At 37.7% G+C, this 20,231-nt stretch overlaps 1 protein-coding gene across 7 annotated transcripts in view; it reads right to left on the bottom strand.

Annotated features, from left to right (window-relative positions):
• The window catches only part of LOC124222247 (protein Fe65 homolog), a 201,529-nt gene that overhangs the window by 78,639 nt on the left and 102,659 nt on the right, over positions 1 to 20,231 (bottom strand). The window contains exon 1 of one of the 7 annotated variants that reach the window (XM_069137527.1): positions 3,077 to 3,119. The exons of the other annotated variants lie outside the window; for them this stretch is intronic. The gene's annotated coding sequence lies outside the window, so the exon portion shown is untranslated. Of the gene's footprint in view, positions 1 to 3,076; positions 3,120 to 20,231 lie in introns of those variants that run through there. 7 annotated transcript variants of the gene reach the window in all.

Here is a 20,231-nt window from a genome sequence, read left to right as displayed (position 1 = left end):
GGAGCATATCCGGCAGGAGATCTTAAGGGAACCGGTACGTCACGGAAACTGATTGTTGAAGAATGTAAATGTCGATTTTTTTTCTCGACTATCCGAAATCCCGATGGTTTTGGGAAATTCATTATTGATGTCTGCTGCTTGACCGTGAAAAATCAAATTCTACGTAATTTTCCATGGATGATACACAAGTAGATTTTTCGATAAAAGGAGTTAGTTTCGTGAGGTCTTGAAGGTATACCGTCAATCTAATTTGAATTCACAAGGTACTGTTTTCTGAACAAAACATTTCATTTCTTGTCGAATTTGGAAACCTACGGGATCAAATTTGATATAGAAAATATTGTCTATTTACTAGACAGTGAGGAAAAGTTGAAAAAATAAATCGTTCTTTTTTACATGATTCGGTTACAACTGAGAAGCAAAAAAAAAAAAAAACTTTGCCCTCAAGCGGAAATGGGATGTCTTCCGAAGATAACAGTAATTATTGTACGAGCTGAAATTCGACTAATGGTGTACCTGCTATCTACTTATGATTTCAAGTAACTGATTTTACTGAAAAATGAACATTTATGCTAACCTATAATGCGCGATCCGTTAGTTGACTACGTAAAATGTAGTTTTTCATGTTCAAACAGTGAACATCAGCTACGAGAATCGAATTTTTAATAGGTCACGAATTTATAGTGCTCGTGAGAAAAAGTATTTGTATTCTATAGTAACTAATTTCCGCGTATTATAGTAAATATTTTCTCATCAAAATTACCACTAGAGTATATAATATAAAGTTAGACTTATGATTCCGTTTTATATTTTGATTTATTGTAAATTTTGTACACCAGCTACTCGCGAGCTTGCAACGCGACACGCCAGGATAAACGGGTAAAAATAAAATATATAAATAAATAAATAAATAAATTTAAAAAACGCACGGTATCAGGAAGGACGACGTTTCTGTCGGTCGAGGGTGGGGGAGGATCGCACATGGAGTACCGTTGTGTGAACGTAACGTCGAGGGAGAAATTACAAGGGGTTAATCAACGAAAGAAACTACCTGCACTACCGACCTACAACGTTGTAACTACCTCTGCGCGCTGCAACAACTTCGGTGTGCAGCTCAATTCTCTGTAAAGTGTAACTGCGTACATCCGAGTGCCTGCAGTGCGATACGTACGGGTGTGTACGAGAGTGCATCTACGGAAAGTCGGTTGTATGTACGAAATCTAGTGCTTGAACGTACACGGAGCTAGAGGACGCGATATCCGAACGCAACGCGGTGGCCGGATTTTACGACTTGGACGTGGAATACAGCCGAATGGATTTCTGTACCTGTACATCGTAGAAAGCTTTGCTTCGGTTGTTTTTTACCTTTGTTACGACGGCGAAGTTCGCCGAGAGGTACGATAAATTTTTCCTCGAAAAAATCCAACTCGGAGTCATCGATTACGGTACTTCAAGTTTCCCGTTTCGTATTCATTGAATCTAATTTTCTTGGACAGTGACTGATATCAAAAATAGAACAATTATCGCGATAGTAATCGATTATAAATAACGATTTTGAATCTCAAAAGAAACATTGTTTCCCTTTCAGTCAATGTAAAGGTCCATTTATCGTCAATTTTAATCAAAAGAGCAAAAATAGAACCTTGCGTACAAGTTTCGTGAAACACGGCCACTTGTGATACCAAATTGATTTGCAAAATTTGGATAAAGTTTTACTTTTGATCGTTGATGAAGGTCTCGTTTCTATTTTTCGGTTAGTAAATTTTCTCCAGACACTAGCAAAGAATAGCGAGAGTAAAGAGCCGGTCCTCGCGTATGCTTAAAGAGAGAAAACAACAGAGATTGATTTTCATTGAAACATATTTCGCACTTGAATCCGCAATGTATACAATGTAAAGAGGAATATATTCTCTTTAAATTTAGCGCGCTTAATGATCTCCACGCACGCTTATATGACACCTGCTAGATGCCTGGTCGAGTACGAAATGGACAGGTAAACAGAGTCGAGATAGAGAGAGGGAGAGATAGAGAGAAGAGTTAAACAATATACAGAGCGGTGAAAGAGAGACGAATAAGTGGCCTTAATTGTCGTTTCTCTTATTTACAGGTAACTGGCCACGTGTATATATATTGTAAATAGTAATGTGAAGGGTAAGAATTCTCGACCTCGTAGATAGTATATTAGTGAGTCTTGGTGAGCGGTCATAGAAATGTATAACGTATATTTTCGTTAACGTTTCGGCCCGGACATGGGCCCTCCTCGGAACGATTAATTTTTTTTATTTGACTGTCAAGAACAAAAATTTTCAGTAAGACACAAATTACTACGGATGTAATACTATTGAAAGTTATTGTCTATTGTAGGTTAGTAAGAACATATCAAATATCTGATATGATTAAAAAGTAATAGAGCTTAAAAAGTAATTTACCTTTTATAAGAAAGAGGATTAAGACGCTGGTCAGAATCATAAAATACTATTTGGAGAGCGAAGGTTCTTCAAATAGAATGACAATGAACGTTGTCGACTTCTCCAATTGTTAAAAGTGTAGGTGTAAAAGATATGAAAGTTAGTAGTTAAAAAAAACTATGTTTATTCACTGTGTATGAGTCAAAATATTAAAAAGGTTTAAAGAAAGTTTTTATGATAGTTAAAATAGTTTAAACGATGTCGAAACAATGGTAGTGGAATCGTTATGACCCTATTCTCCATGTCTAAGCAATTTTGTTAAACCGTTTCAGTCGACCAGTAAACGACGACTGTTGGGAGAATCAAATATGACCCAGAGTGAAGGTGAACAAGTATAAACATATACATTGCAGAACGCGACGATTTATTTGGAAAGAAAATTTATTTTTCGTTAACGGTATATTCGTGCAAATATTCAGCTGCGTGAAAAACGACCCGACTGATAACGATGTGTGCCCAAGTACCTATAATAAGAGCGAGGTGCACACAATGGGGAAAGTTGAGCGTGGGAGGTGAGGGGGAGGTTTACGAAATAAAGTAGTTTGTGGAACGTGATCGTCTGAGGCTCGTAGTCATGGTCGTTGGCGGCATACGCGACTTATCTATACCTATATGCTTCGATGTACTCTTAACACACGTAGGGATTTTTGACGTCCTGCAAGCAGAGAATGCTCCCCGCAGAAACCGGCGCAGCCCTTGCGCCACACCCCCAGCCTGAAGATAAGAGAAAATTTATAGTTAAAGTTGAGACTCGCGAGGCATAAAGGGCGGCGAACGGAAGGGATGAAACAGAAATACACAGGGGGAAAATGGGGGCTTGTAATGTTATTAGGGTGGTTTCTTCGCTAATTCGGAGAAACCTTTCTCCCCAGCTTTCTCGCCCTCTCTTTTTCACCCCTTACCGATTCCTGCCCCCGCCCTTTCCCCGGATTACAAGACTGCTAGATTGGTCGGCTGGCTGGCTGGCTTTGAAACACCGTAGCAGCAGCAGCAGCAGCCCCTAGTTGAATTTCATTTTATCGCTGTCCTGTTTTTAGGAATAGCTTTTTGTCAGGAGTTGAGGCTTCGCGAGTGAGTTTTTTTTTCTTCTTTTTTCTGTTTTATTCGTGACATAGCCGTTAAACTAACCGCGGAATTAATTTTATACCACGGAGAACCGGTGAAACAGTCACGTTCCTCACCTTTTAATGAACCTTCCCTCTTCTCCACGTTACATCCAACAGCTTCCCGCTGCTACGGTATCCAATTTCGCAAAAATTTACTCTCAAACAGTTTTTTTGTTTCATCCCTCATCGAGGTCTTGAGCAAAAAATTGTACCTACAGAGCTGAATCGTACCTACACCTACACTTGTATATAACAGTTTTTCAGTTTAGTTTCAGTTTATTCAAGTTTATTTTCAGACTCGCTGGGATTCTACTTTCAAAAGATTACTGCTAAAAGATTTGTACGCTTATTCACTCGTAGTTTTCAGGGCAGTGCAATTCCTAGTTCATGATCCGATTCCGCTCTCTTTGATTTTCATTTCTGTTACTTTCGGTTACTTTTACGCCGTGAAAAAAGGCATCCCCTTTTCTGCCCACCCGGTTAGCTCTCTCCTCCCTTCTCTCTCGCTCTTTCTCTCCATATGATCCGCGTCCGTGTCGTATAAAGATGAAAGGTGCTCAAGGGTCTAATACAACGTAACATTTATGACCGACCCCGAGAAGAAGCTTGGGGGAAAAATACTACTTTATGCTCCATAACGGCTGTCGTAATTGTGATGCGATTACCAGCGCCTTAATACTCCAACCGAATCGAAAAGTCGCGTCTGAACTAGCACATTACAGCTGGGCTAGGTTTAATATCACTCTCGGTAAAAAATATCCCTCATCTCCTAATCCTACATAAATTTTCAAATATGATCGAAAAATAAAAAAATGTTGATCCAGCTTTTCATTGTGATTATCGTATCAGACATAAACTAATGTTCAACCAAATTTATTTCAACATATGAATAATTTCTGTTTTTCGTTTAGCACAAAATTTTGCATCGTAATATCAATATATTTCACAGTAGTTTCAGCTCCAATTTTTTATTTTAACATTAACAAATTTCAAAAATCTGATCTTGCGATAAAAGGCAGGTAACAAATGAAGAGATTGTGCAAAATCGAGTGAGAGATGTTCTAGTGGTAACATTGCCATTAGTTGGGAAATAATGCTTGCGGATTCTGTTGCAGAAGCCATGCCAAAGGTCAGACTTTTCAGCTCAGCATTCTGCGTAGAACGTGGCGGGTTGCTCAACCAGTTTCATTCCCTCGTTCTCTCTTTCAGCCATTCCTCCGAATTGATATTAGCCCACAGAAGAGCACAATTTTTCAAGTTGGAAAACTAATTCTGAGTAAGAGATCCCCTATTTTTCATTGGCCCCAGAAATTATCGGTTACGAGCGATCGACGATCCAAATTAATCGGCGCCACGAATTCACCTGCTTCGTCTCCGCGAAAAACTAATTTTTTTTTTCTGTTTGCCACTGACAATGAGACACTTTACAACCGGTGTGGAAAACGTACCTCTTCCTCCGTGATAATATCCCAGCCAGCAGTTCATAAATGGAAGTAACTATGCTGCGACAAGGTGCTCGGCATTCTCCAATCCCGTCATATTTTATGCGGCATGTTTCACGCATCAGAAAGTTCCTAAGGTGAACCATAAATAAGGCTGGACAAATGGCATGCCGGGTGATGGTGCAGGCGGTGAGGTATGTACGTAGGTATAAGGGCATAAGTTTCTTCGTGTCACGGTAACTACTAGAGAGAGAGAGAGAGAGCTAGGGAAATACGGTAAGACACTACAGAGGCAGAAGGGCGGCGCTGAGACCGATGGAAGCTAATCTACTCGTTGTAACTCTTCCAGTCGGAATGATAAACCGAGATTGCACCGCTGCACTTTAACTCCTGTAGCGCATGTGTCTTATATGTATACCTACCCGCACCTTACGCGAACTGTTTACGGGTGGGAATGGGTGTAATTTATTTTCCTGCAACGTCTAATCAAAATGGCTACTGTCGGCTGCACGGTAAACCAAAGCTCAGCATCGTCAAACCATTACATCGTATTTTCAGAGCGAGATGGTGCGAAGGTGCGTCATTGATAGTATCGCAGTTATTTCATTTTTTTGAAGACATGTGAGATGTCGATTCACGGTGATTAACGAAGACGTAATAAATTCAATCATCAATTATACATTATACAAATGACATTCCGAAGTTTCTAAGGCGATTTTGCTTGTTTCGCGTGTAATATATTAATCGGTGCACAAGCGCAGTGTACTGCAAATACGCATTTGCACAAACGGTTTATACCGCAGGTGATGGAAACCGGATATATAGAAGCTGGGGCTGGTGTTCAGCGGGGCGAAAATTTCATAATCCCCCGGAGAACGGGATGAAATAAAATGGCGATGAGTGAAGTGGTTGAAAAATAAAATCTCCGGAAAATAGGATTGTTCCGAGGCGATAAAGCCGGGAAACCATTTGATGGCGGCAGGTTTATATACGGGTAACAGATTTTCGCGGAAAGTTTTGGATATTTCAAATTTATTCGCAAATATAACGCGAGTCCGAAGATTTTCGCTCGATCCTATAATATTGAGAAAGAATAACTCTGACCTAATCATCGACGATACCGCGCACAATTGACCCTCGTTCCTCATTTCCGCAGCATATTCAGGCTTGCTTCGCGACCGCAAGACAGGCAATAAAATTCACCGCCGTTGTAGCATTCGGCTGATTTCAGGTAAAGAGGGTGAGGTGTAGCAATTTCGACAGGATTACTTTCGAATCGATTCACACGAACCTTGAATAGCCTCCATTCGTTTCTGTCCTGCGGTAATCGGATATTATATCCTCAATTTTCCAATCCACTTGGAATCCTCTGCAGGGACACAATTTTACCGATACCGGCATAATTCGCAGTGTCAATGTTTCGGCTCGTTTCGAGACGCTAATGCCGACCCTCAGATCACCGGTTTGCAACCTTAAGGAAGGCTAATCGACTTGTGAAAGAGCCTGATACGCCAATTACGCCAAAGTACCACAGTCCGCTCTTTTTCTAATCACCTAAAAGGTCGACGACGGGCATTTTAATTCCCCCTTGCAAATCGAACGTTGATAGCTATTTTCCCCAAATTATCCTTCAGGGAATCCGATGACTCAAAGAAACCTGTTTCCGCATTGATTTCGCCTTCGGTTTTTTCATTCGTTTGATTGTTTATTTTATTTTTTCGTATTTCTTTCCTGCCAGCTTGTTTTCAGGTAATTCGAATATTGGATTACTCACATTGATCCCGATGGTAGAGACACTAGGGTATTTTCTGTACACCTTACCACCTCCGGACATAAATCAATATCAGAACTACAGCTAACACCTGATTAAGGGGATTCCCAAGCGGTGAAAAAAATTGCTGCAAAAATACACGCCTAACGGGTGCCAGATATCGTGTTCTATCAGCTCGAACTCATGAAATAAATCAAGACGATTTCGAGACACCGTTCCGCGAATGTGCGCGTCGTAAATGTAGAATTTACGATAGCCCTAATCCTGTCTCTTTATTAACTATTCATCGGTCAATCCAAACGAAGAATCGAGACTTCTGCTATCGAAGAATCAAGATTTGGCAGTTTATTGGAAAGAGACTCCATTCGACACACGTGCATTGATGACTGTGTTCGCAAGAAAAGAATATACAGCATAAATCCATCCAAATGAGGCAAATGTTTAGATAATAATTCACGATGTCCAAATAAGCCAGGGTATAAGGTATAATCAGGAATGAAATTGTTAATTGGAAAGTGCTGAGCTGGGCTGGGATGCCTTATCCATAGCCAAGCCCGTGCAGTCAGCCTATGTACGTTGGGCCAAGCAACGGAATAGGAATGAAAAATAAGGGTAGCTTTCGACGAATCGAGATTACTGGGATATTAAAAAAGCATCGTCATATATTTTCTTACGGGAGCTAGGGCAGCGATCGAGCACCCCTGGAACGCCTGACCGGTGGTGGGTTTGCTTGTTTATAGAGAGTCTCGCTCAGATTAACAGGGTATTATTAGTAACAAGATTATCCGAAGCGCAGGAAAGCAGAGGGGAGTTTGGAGCGCGCGTGCTCTAGTTGAAGCCCCAGCTGCTGCAGGTGTGTCTGCGTGCTGGCCCTACACTGATCTCATTACTGTCGCACAGAAAATAACCACGCCCGAGGAAACTTCCGATATGCGGGAATATTTTCACCTGCCATTCCGGTAAGTAAACATGGGTTTAAAAGAAGACAAAAAAATAAAAAATCAATAGGAACTGAAGTGTGCAAAATCAACACAATTCTATGTCTATTATAAATATAATTTTCCACGAGCGTAAATTGAACACCGTTATTTTAAATATATATATATATATATATATATATATGGGGAATTCTACGCCAACGCAAGCAACGTCGGTTCCTAACCATTTCTGATTTTATTCAAAAATTTGTGTACGATTGTCACAACTCCAAAATAATACCCTTACTTTTTGAAATTTTTTTTAATACAGTTGTTTTACTCATGATTATTTAAAACCAACATGTCTTTGACGGTAATTTAAAAATCCCTCAAAGTACTCAAAAATTTCCTTTACTGTTTTTTCGATTTTTTTTTGGAAGAAAGATTAAAAAAAAAAAAAAAAAAATCAGAAGTAAGAGTCAATTTACTATGGGTGTTTGCGCGAACATTTTCATATGTAACACCGAATATTTGAGATTTTTTCGCAGATTTTTAAATTACGGCCAGGCATGTTGGTTTTCAAAACCCATAAATAAAACGATTGTACTGAAAGAAAACCTGGGAAAATTAAAGGTGCTGTTTTGCAGTTGGCACAATGGCATAAAATTTTTTAAACAAAATCAAAAGTGTTGAAGTTTGAATATTGGTTGAGTCCGCTTGGAATATTCAGAAAATTCCGACACATCCTAGCATTTAACTGATACGATGATATTTCTTGAAAACCACTTTAAGAATTATGAGACCTTCGCCCGTGTAAAAGATTATTTCAAAAATTCTCACGATCCATAAAAATGTTAAAATACGCAATTTCACCTTTAACTACCTCGTTTATAATTAATGTCAGAGAAATCACGTTATTCCGATATGTTTTTCTTCTTAAACAATGCGAACAGTCTATAAGAATTCAATTTAAATAATCGCTCAATTTATTCCCAAATAAATTCCCTTCAAATATTTTGAAATTGTTCTTTTTTCTCAGCTACTCAATTGGCACAAAAAACCCGACACGTAAAACGTTATAATTTAGAGGTAATAAACTTATGACTTAGGTAATAATAAGTAAATTGTTGTTTGGATAAATATCCGATTCATTGTCAGATGTTTAGTGGAGAATTTATTTACGAGTAAGAGGAGCTATTGCTTATCACCTTTTTTTAGGTGAAACAATGGTACAGTAACGTGATATCCTCGTATTCTGTGATATAATTTTTTAACCAGATGACGTAATTGTAGATTTAAGCTTCTGCACAGTTTTTGAGCGGTTGTTTCGTTACTTGTTTGCTGCAACAATTCTTTTTGATCTGACCGTAAATTCCATTCCACGCATCATCAAACAGCGTCATCGAATCGGCACCGCGATTTGGACATGTCAGATTCGTCCAACCCCGTCTCTGCATTTACCGTGAAATCCATCGGTAGTGCCTAATTTTGATTGACATAGAGTCAGCGAGCGACGATTTCACTTGTGTTTATGGCGTTCGAGAGTTTGTATCCCCCTTGCTCATCGGCTGGCAAAACTTAATTACGAAACACAATTTTAGGTGCATCAGGGTGCCAAGCGGTTCATCCCGTTTCGAGTGCAGAGAACGTGACGACAGCGTCGTTCGCTCGAAAGCGGAAACCAGGAAATTCTAATCAGCCATACTACGTTGTAGCAGGCATCCTGCGGCTAAATTCCACGCACGTATCCTGGAGTGGAAAAGGAATACACCTGCTGAAATACGCGACGGGTGAATTACGATCGCGTCATAGGCGCGATTAGTTCTCACTCCGGCGCAATATGTAACATTCATGTAAAATGTTCCGAGTACCTCGAGTACCACTGTCTCTGTATTATGCAGCGGTTTAATTGCGACCAAGGGATATCACGCCCCGGATTCTACCGGGTTACCGGAGGGTGTGACGAGAATAGCCCGACGCTACCAGGCCGCTTCTTAATAGGGAGAACCTACCCCGGGGACAGCTATGGCATTTTGGATGGATTAGCTGAATCCTACTGCGAATCCTACCGAAACTAGCATCCCTGCGAAGAATGCCCTAGGATCGTTCTTATCTTTTTATGGCCCCGAATCGGAAATAAAAAATGATATAATTATATTTCATTCAAGACTTGAGTCAGATATTCAAGTGAGACTTATAGATTATGTCGATCAGAGATTGGAAACACCGCAAACTGGAGTTCGAAGTGGGCGGACGGAGGAAAAATCAATGAGGAATTGGAAAAGTATACTTTTTTCTTTACGGAAATCACACTGTCCACAGTTTTTCTTATCACGTATGAACCGTTACATGTTATTGCCGTCCATACGTTACCCGGAGGTTAGAAGTCACTTTGGCGCAATGGAAATTTAGTATTCATGATCGAACCGAGCGACGAATATTATTGATTTACCATTAGGTATGCCTACAACAATTTGGAGATACGTTAGAGAACCCGAAACCATTATTATTTATTATACCCACGCGTGGCGTCGCTGCCGTGCCTTCGGCGGATGTTGTTGGGCACTTTCCAGCTACGTTTTGGTGGCTAATTTAAAAAATTTACCTTCGAAACTTTTAATACTTCATATAGTAGCGAATACAGTTTTTTTTTTAATTTTGTTTTAAGGAAGGTTTAATTATTCGTACGTCAAATCTTTCGATAAAAATTCACACGATTTCACGTTTCGTAGTCGGGTGCGCAAGATTCTCTGAAATAGTGCTTCGAACGACGAGATCATTCCAACGGAAAACCACAAGGCCGACGAATTTTCACATTGAATGAAAATCGAATTTCGAGATTAAAATTTGCCTATGTCCAATTAGGCGCGGAAAATAAGTGTACCTTGTGCCCGGCCAGGGTGAATATTTATTATTCCCGTGAAGCTGATTTAACCCAAACGCCGAAATAAGGGCCTGGACCCGATGCAGGATGTGGCATAACCGGAATAAATTGGCCGAATGACCGTTGCGCGGTAGGGGATGAAAATAGGGGGATAACCGATACCCCATAAATCTGAATAAAGCGGCGGAAGGGCGGGAAGCTAGCCGGTCTCAGAGATCATGATTAACGCAATCGTCGAGTATATTTCTGATGGGCGTGACACGCTGTGCTCCGCAGTAATAAACCTCCGGTCGAGTATCGAACGAGCATCGGATGTGAACGGCATTAATGTCGCAGTCAATGGAAACGGCGATAAAACAACGTTGAATTGTTCGAAACGTCCTGCCGGCTCGAGGGCGCGATGCATAGTCGCGTTAATGTCGCGACTAGGTAATTCCATTTGCATAGTTGCAGCGAAGGCTGTGGGGTTGCGAAATGCATGAAAATATGCGAAGCGTAGAGGCGTGATTTGCATGGGAAAACAAGAAATATCAATCCCCGGACACGATATCAACGATGGCTGAGAAGGTTGAACCGAAAAAAATTTCGGGTTCTAGTCACTGTGCAGTCTATAACTGTGTTTTCATTTCATCTTTTCAAATCTAGTTGTGGGTAAATGTTATTCTACTTGTTTTTGATTATGGTCAGTTGGACTGTGTTTTCTTGAATAACTGTTGGAACAATTTGATGTTGGTGCAGCAATAAATTGATTCGAATGCCTTGTTCACTCGAAAGAATTAGTAAATTAACCGAATATTTTCGATTGAATGTTGAAGTAACCAAAAAAAAACATTGTTTTGAAAAGTATCATACATACATTGTTTGGAGAGATGACAACAGGTCCTGGATCGTCGACGTTGAATCCGCGAATTATTGATAGATGGCTATAGCGAGGAAGGGGGATGATGATTACAACTGATTACTCGGTAAAGATTATTTATTTGAGAAGGATGCACATGCGATGATGCGATGTGTATAGCGCGAGAACAGAACGATAACTGACGATTTACAGGCGGGAATACACTCGGATGATATACAGACGTGATTTCGCAACAGTATAGAGAATAGGACATGGATGCAAAGCAGATTTGTTTTGATTCGCGACACGGGCAAGCGGCTAGATTTAACGTAGGGACGGACAGGTAAACATTGCACGCGAGTGTGAGTTCATATGTGACGATGATTTGAAATGCTTTTGTTTCAACTTATGCGTCACTACTTTGCCGAAACATACGTCAAATAGTTACCGGTACCAAGTTTTGTTGTAATTTCAATAATATTTGAATCGTTAGTGTAACGGTATAAAACCTGTTACAAATTTCTGGTTGGTAACTTTAACAAATAAAATTTTGCAGATTGCCTACCTCTACAGAACTTCAGGCATACGCTGCCTTGTATAACCAACTGTTAATTTACCTTACGAATAATAATTATCTGATGTATGTAACGTGCCTACGGTATAATTGTGTAACGATATAGAAGTCCTGCACATCGTGTAGTTTTTGCTGGAATTTGAAACTTTAGGAACTGAAAATACATCACAGGTAACTGGATTATTGGGAGGGTACAGCTTGGCCGGTCTAAAGTGATACCTATTTTTATGAGTTTTTTTTTTTAAGAAATGAAAACACTTAGAGCAATTTCAGTTTGAGGGCTTTATTATTTACAGTTTCAAGAAAATTCTAGAATTTTTTTTATTGAATTTAATAACAAAATGGGGGTATGACACTTATAAATAGCGAATGACTCCGAACTCGAGGGCTTTTGCGGCGGCGCATTTCCTAACATCACTGTCTAACTTGTAACAGATAGAAACATTTTTTTTAAGTTAAAAACACCTTTTCACGTTCGAGTGCGTAGCCTGAATATTTTTTAAAAAATTGCCCTTAAATATATAAGATTATGACCAAAAACTTGATGAATAAATTTTTATACAAAGTTTTAGGATTGAAATTCAAAAATCTAGCCACGGGTTCGAATCGTAAACAAGTTTTAAATATTGTGTCAAAATTTCAAGTCGATCGGATAAAAATTTACCGAGGAATCTGCGCCGCCGGATTAAAACGTGGTCGTTCGCTACTTACATACCGCCATTTTGTTATTGTGTTTCCGTTTTCTTTAAAAAAAAAAACTCCTAAAAATTGGTATGATTTTAGACCGTCCAAGCTGTATCCCCCCACCCCCCAAGTACAATCGTATAGTTTTCAATGACGCACTTTTTGATAGAGAAAATGAAGCTTAAACTTACCTAGATTAAAATTACGCTATAGAAGTAGTAAGACAGTGTTGATAACTTCGTAAGCAAGTTGTCAAGACTGATTACTGATTGTAGATTGAAAGATTTTCGTATACAAATTTCTCTCAGAGCTCAGCACCTACACCGGAATCTCTGATATCTTTTGCCGAAGTCCATAAGGCGTTCTTTCTCTCCCCTTTAGCATCCAATTTTTTATCGATGTGTACCTATAATCCTGAAAATAACCTGCAGTATTCCGCGCGAAAGATGACGATAACAATGATAATGGATGTTACGAGGCGGAATAATTGTGAAGGTGACGGAGAAAACGAACTTCTTTCAGCGCTCGAAAGAGGGGCGAGAGCGAGGTGACGGAGGGGCGGGGGGTGGGGGCGGGGGGGGAGGTAAACGGGGGTGGAATTCTAGGCACGCAATAACGTCTTCACTTAAGGCGACGAGGAGGATAGCAGCAGGCGTGAAAAGAGTAATCAGGTGACCGCGGCGCGTCCATGGAAATATTCAGACGAATGCGGAGAACTTCCTGATCGTTTTCTTATCTTGGAACCTGAGGGAGAAACGGTGGCGGCGAGAAATGGAGCTGAGGAAGAAAGGCGGGCAACGTCAACGTCTACAAAACGGCCAGTTTCTGACGATTATTGTTGCGAATACTGAAGATAGTATTTTTCGGTACAAAACCGTCGCGTCGTCGTCTGCGGGACGACTCGGTTTGGTGAATCGTAATTTCTTATTACAGGAATATTGTACGTGCTTGGAAAGACGGAGATGTTTGAAGGTTAATTTTTCCTCCCTCTTCCTTCCTTCCTTCGTCGCGGATTATCTCGAAAAATTACCGGTAATTAAGATAATTCGGCTAATTTTACAGATATTTATCATCCATTTCGTCAGCAGTAAAGAGATTCAAAATCTTTCGAGAGTAGAATTTTTTACTTTTGCGTATTTACTGTTTCGTAACAATAGCTCGACATTTTATATCAAGTAAAGTGTGCTACGTTTCTATCATTACACACATTGATTGTGAGATTAACAACGAAACTATCAAACTTATCACAAAATGTCATGGAGCCTTCTTTGTGGAGCCTTTTACAGCTTTCATTTACCGTTGAATATTGTCTATTAAATAATTTACAATCCTAACAGCTTAAATTCTAGAAAATTGAAAAGTTTACACAAATTCAAGCTTAACTTTCACGTTGAATAACTTTCGAACGAATAGATTTATTATACGACGACTGCAGATATTTTTCATAGTGTTCAAATCTTTACAAAAATATATCTTGGTTGTTTCTGTATTTTTACCCGTTGGCAAGTTGTAAAATCAAGAAGTTACAAATAAAATTTCTCCTGAGTTAAAGGAATGGGAAATGGAGAATCGGGATAAGGAACCTCTGAATATTAATACTGAGGGCTGACATTTTGACAGCCATCTTATTTCACCTTATCTGCCACCATTGAACGTATGACTTTGGAATAAAAATAATTGATTTTGTTGAATCAGCCTTTATACGGCGTCGTCTATAAGTAAAAGGGCGTTAGAATTTTGAAGTTGTTCGAAAAAATAGCATTGCAATCGTTCCACTGGTAGTTAAATTGTAAAAAAGAATGGAATCCACAGTGAATCAGCAGTTGAAAGAAGTAGAAAGATATATTCTGTAACGATATTACATGCGAGTCACATAGAATATAAAGTAATTCGTATGTACGCGCCTTAAGCACATACAACGTTTCAAAATAAAGGGCAAACGCTTAACTCTAGGTGTCACGTCGGTCAAGATCACCTATCCGGTGAAATAAGTGTAACTCTCTCTCTCTGCGAGCCGGGGTCGAAGCGAACGGTCGATATAAAGTCTAGTCCTGTCATATTCACATTCTTATAATTTCGTTAACATTTGGGAAAACAAAACAAGCCAAAAAAAAAAAAAAAAAAATTTGAGACGACGATTCATACAAGAAGTGTAACCCAACGCAATCCCAATCTTTCGGAGCCTGTGAGCCTAAAGAACAAATCCAAATATCTGATCGACGAACGACCACGCAGTATAATCGGTGAAGACCGATTCTATAAAAGGAATATCAAAGAACTTCAACATCCATGATCATCTACGGAGCCGTTAGGCCACCTCTCTTCATCAGAGATATTCCGAGCTAAGTCATCTTTTCATTACTGATTTGTAGGTGGATTGTGCCACAAATCTGTAATAGCCTTCTTAAGTCAGTATTTTATATCTTCGTCTGTTAACTTTATTGTAATCTCACCATAATTTAGAGTCCTTTGTCAGTAGATTCATTCTTTCACTAGAATCATTTTTAAATTTGAACCATAAAGGAAAAGAGAGCCAGTCTTTCGTTAATATGGTACAAAAATTTTACCAGAATAATTATATACAAAACGTCGGTAATCGCATTGAGTAATTTTAACGTGTGAATGAAAGAGTGAATGAGATTTTCTATGATTGCCTGTTCTTTTAAAAGGTTATACCAAAACTCAAATAATCTGTGTTCTACATTGTTTCCTCCTGATTTAATGTATTTTGTTTATTGAATATATGTAGATTTCTAATATAACATAAAATCAAAACGTATCGGTTGAACCTCAAAAAAAAAAAAAAAAAAAACCGTTACAAAATGGCGCCCGAACATAAAGTTTAGACATAAAGAAAGTAAACATAGGATTAAATTTGAAACTTCGTCGTTGAATGTTTGTATGATTGACCTTAGGTAGTAATTGTAAGAAACATATATTACGCGATAAATAGAAATATAAGAATTTCAAAAGTACATGGCACCAACGATTAAAAGAACACCTGTTAAAACTAGGTCAAGGATCACAAATAAACCAAGGAGGTCAGAACCTGACATATCAAAAGCAGGCAATAGTCAAATACGAAATAATACAGGCGAGATGGAGGGAGAACTGGAGCGTTTGAAGGAGGAAATGGCGAGTTTCGCGGGTTTACGAAATGCGATTGAACAGCTACAGGCACAACAAGCAACTAACGCACAGCTGGCAAACGAAGTCGCATTGTTGAAGCTCCAGAACGAACAACAAAGACAGGCTCTTCAACAGATACAGAATCCAGTTCAACAACCAGTTACCAATAACGATCAAATATCGGTGAGTGAGTTAATAGTAAGTTTGCAACGAAGTCACATTGATGCCAAAGCTCCCGAGTTTACAGATGAAGAAGTTATAAATCCTATTGAATATTTGGAAAATTTGGAAAATTATTTCAGGTTAAAATGTGTGAAGGAAGAGTGTAAATTGTCGATAGTCGAAAGTAAATTATCAGGTAGAGCAAAAATATGGTGGGAAGCGAGTAAAGAAACTATCAACACGTATAATGATTTTAAAGAAGCCTTTAAAAATAAATTTTATTCCATTCCAATCCAAGTTAAAGTCAAAACAAGGTGGAGTTCAAGAAGGTATAATCAACAGGATGGTTCACTTCAAACATATTTTTTTAAACAGCTTAAGGAAGCAAAATACCTATTACCGAAACTAGACCAGTTCGAAATAAACTATACCATTATCCAACAATTACCATATAAAATTCGTGATACTCTAGCAACTGTGAATATGGCGGATACAAAAATAATAGAACAAGCTTTATCGCAATTAGATGTAAATTATGAAGAAAGAAACAATAATAAACACAAATATCAAAATCAAAGTAACAACAATCAAGTGAATAATGTAAACAACATGCAAATTCAACATAAACAACAGCAACAGATAAATAATACAAGTAGGCAACAAAATTATCCAAATGCTGCAAACAACTTTTATCAAAATCCTCAATTTGGTACAAACTTATCACCATGGCAATATCAACCGCAAGTTCAAACATCAACAAGCAACCAAATGAATTTACCAAACGTCAATTATCCACCACCTTATTTCTCAGGAACCAATAATCAGATACAGTCATTACAAACTCAAATGCAAACTAACACCAATAATTTACAAACCAGTCCAAATAGAAATTTAAACTAATAAACAGCTCGATGTGTATAAGTCCGACATCGAGTTGGGATTATGCAAATTTAGTTGAGGACTTAATGCACGAAATTGGTAATGCTGAAGAAAAAATTGAAAGAGTAAAACAAAACTTATCGAAGGGTCCAAATGTAGTAATAAATGTGTTAAATTATCGAATGGTAGCTTTATTTGATTCAGGAAGCCAAGTAACATGTATGTCTGAAAAAGTATATAAATCTCTCAAAGGTAATCATAGTTTAAATGAACTACCAGTTACAAATGTAGTAGTTTTACCAGCAATTGGGAAAAAGCCCACAGCGGTTAAGCGACAAATTTTGGTTGATGTTCATATGGGATCGCAGAAAATCACAACAGCTTTTTTAATTATACCGCATCTGTCTAGTAGTGTGATTTTTGGTAACGATTGGCTTGATATTAATAAAGTAGTTTTAGATTACGGTCAGAAAACAATTAGTATTAAAGGTAAAGTAATAGCTCCACCACTTTTCTCATACGACCGGGAACCTGCGGAAAGGTTGAGCTCATTTGCACAAAACGCGAAAATATATATCAAAATTTTAAGAACTGAAGATTCAGAAAAAGAACATGAAAAAATAGGTAAAGAAATATTTAAAAAGAATTCAAAGAAAGAGAATAATAATGAAGAAAATAAAAATGATGATGAAGATATAAAAACAGTTTTTGAAAATATCACAACTAAAGATCCTGAATGTGATAATGATGATAAAATGTCAGAAACACATGAAAATGTGATGCAAATTGACAATGAATCTGATTGTGTAGAAGAGAATAAAATTGATGAAGAAACAGAAATAAATTTAAAATATATTTTTGTAGAAAATGATGAAATTGATAAAAATATTTTAGTAGATAAGGAAAATATATGTGTAGCAATAAGTGAATTTGATAAAATTGCATCGGTAGATCAAAGAGATAATCCGAGAAATAATGAATTAGAAAATCTAAATTTGATGTGTGTAAAAAATAATATAAAATGTAATGAATCTGTATTTCAAAATGTAAACGAACATGAACAAAATAACGCAGAAACAATAGAATCACAAGACCATAATTTTTACAAAAAGAATTTAGTTTGCCAGAAAACAGTAGAATCGGAAGATCACAATTTTTTGAAAGATAAATTGGATGAAAATATCGAATCAATTTTAATAGAACAAATTCAAGTAACAAGATCTCAAACAAATGATCAAAACTTTTTCGAATCTGTCCGGTCGATCGCGAATAATCTTATGGGTACAAGTGAAGAGCAAAAAGCTGAGCTGGAAAAATTGCTAATTAAATATGAAAAACTATTTTCAGAGAAAGCCGGATGTACAAACATTTATGAACACTCTATCAAATTACTAAAAGACAAGCCAATCGTTAAAAAATCATACCCGGTACCATTTAAACTTAGAGAAGCAGTAGATGCAGAGATAAAGAAAATGCTTCAAGCAGGAATTATAGAAAGATCAAATAGTCAATACTGCAATCCATTGCGAATAGTACAAAAGAGGGAGAATGGAGTGAGGTTATGTTTAGATGCCAGATATATAAATGACATAATTGAGTCTGATAACGAATGTCCACCACCAATAAATGAATTATTAAGAAAATATCATGGTGTAAAATACATGACATCTACTGATCTAACACATGGATATTGGCAAATCCCGCTAGAGAGAAATTCACGTCAATATACAGCTTTTTTACACGGTGGCACTTTATACCACTTTTGCAGAATTCCATTTGGTCTCAAGACGGCAGGAAGTGGATTCATACGTGCCCTAAATATGGCATTAGGTAATGAATTTACCTCCTTTCTGACTTGTTATATAGATGATCTTTTAATAACCTCAACTGATTTTGATTCTCATATGAAACACCTAAGCCTAATATTTGATCGTTTAATGAAACACAATTTTACACTTCGTCTAAATAAGTCACTTTTTTGTAAGAAGTCAATCGCATTTCTCGGATACGTTATAACACCTGAGGGAGTTAGTCCCAACCCAGACAAAATCAAGGTGATTAGAGAATTTCCAGTACCAACAAGTAAATTGATTTTACAACGATTTTTAGGAGCGTGTAACTTTTACCGGCAGTTTAGCATAAAATATTCGAACTATGTCACGCCCTTGAGAGATTTATTAACAGACAATACACCGTTTAGATGGACAGAGAAACATACGAAAGCATTTAAAGAGATAAAGGAAAGTTTTATAAACTGTGTAACCCTTAATCACTATTTACCTGGCGTCATATGTAGAGTACAAACAGACGCAAGCGATCTTGGAATAAGTGCGATTTTGTACCAAATTGATGAGGAAGATAACCATAAAATTATTTCACTTATAAGTAAATGTTTGTCGAAAGCAGAATTAAATTACACAACTACGGAAAAGGAATTACTGGCAATAATGTATGCATTAGATAAATTTAGAATTTGGTTAATTGGAAGTCCATTTGAAATAATAACAGATCATAAAGCATTAACTTTTATAAATACAGCACCGTTTTTAAGTCCACGATTATCACGATGGGTTGTAATCTTACAACAGTACACATTCACAGTCAAGCATTTCAAAGGAAAAGACAATGTGGTGGCAGACTTTTTCAGCCGAAATATCAACGGGAAACAAAGTACAAACGAACGTAACAAGTTACTAATAGCAAAAATAAACCAACTGCTAGTAGATAATGTAGAACTCGAACTAAACAAAATCGCATCTCAAACTATTAAAATGAATCCAACGTTGATAAGAAACCTGAAAAATTTAAAACAATTGCAAATAAAAGATGAGGAATTGAAAAATATCATAAATAAATGCAATACAGATTCATCTGATGGTTGTTACAAAGTACATGAAGACTTGTTGTTTTATAAAAGTAAATTCGATCAAAATTGGCGAGTAGTAATCCCACAAAGTATAGTAGATTTACTCGTAATTTCTGTACATGAAAAAATAGGTCATATGGGTGTATATAAAACATACCAATATATTAACAGATATTATTACTGGCGAAAAATGAGAGAAGGTATCAAAAAACGTATTCAAGCATGTGACACATGTCAAAGAACAAAGGCATTATCCTACAGCATGCAAGGAAAGTACAAGCAGGTAACAGCTGATCACCCGAACGAATTGACTACAATTGACTTCTATGGCCCTCTGCCGAGATCTATTGGGGGAGTCCAATATTTGTTAGTTGCAATAGATGCATTTTCAAAACTAGTTACGTTATACCCCATAAAACGAGCTACTACAACAATAGCATTAAATAAAATAATCAACGAGTACTTTAAAAACGTAGGAAAACCAAAAAGATTGCTATCCGACAATGGAACT

Source organism: Neodiprion pinetum, chromosome 6 (genome assembly GCF_021155775.2).
Source record: "Neodiprion pinetum isolate iyNeoPine1 chromosome 6, iyNeoPine1.2, whole genome shotgun sequence".
Classification (NCBI taxonomy): Eukaryota; Metazoa; Arthropoda; class Insecta; order Hymenoptera; family Diprionidae; genus Neodiprion; species Neodiprion pinetum.
Note: the sequence above shows the minus strand (reverse complement) of the source record. Positions and strands in the feature narration are given on the sequence as shown.